This window comes from Sinocyclocheilus anshuiensis, unplaced genomic scaffold (assembly GCF_001515605.1).
Source record: "Sinocyclocheilus anshuiensis isolate Anshui unplaced genomic scaffold, SAMN03320099.WGS_v1.1 scaffold680, whole genome shotgun sequence".
Taxonomy (NCBI): Eukaryota; Metazoa; Chordata; class Actinopteri; order Cypriniformes; family Cyprinidae; genus Sinocyclocheilus; species Sinocyclocheilus anshuiensis.
In genome coordinates, this window is record NW_015555783.1 from 873371 (window position 1) to 873680 (window position 310).

The 310-nt window shown below is 19.4% G+C and overlaps 1 protein-coding gene across 6 annotated transcripts in view; it reads left to right on the plus strand.

Moving 5' to 3' along the window:
• The window catches only part of LOC107674769 (cordon-bleu protein-like 1), a 66773-nt gene that overhangs the window by 65570 nt on the left and 893 nt on the right, over nucleotides 1-310 (plus strand). The window lies entirely within an intron of this gene.

A 310-nucleotide genomic window follows, 5' to 3' on the forward strand; every position in this document is an offset into this window, starting at 1 on the left:
AGACTGGAGTAATGATGCTGAAAATTCAGCTTTGATCACAGAAATAAATTACATTTTAAAACATAATAAATTGTAAAAATCACAATATTAGTTTTTACTGTATCTTTGACCAAATAAATGCAACCTTTTGATGAACATAAGTGTCTTCTTTCAAAAAAATCGTACTGAACCTAAACTTTTGAACAGTACTGAATCTGTTGAAAAAAATTCTATTTAAATTTGTTTTATTTTATTTAAGTTAAAAACATATATGTATTTTTAAATTAATAATATAATATAATATAATATAATATAATATAATATAATATAA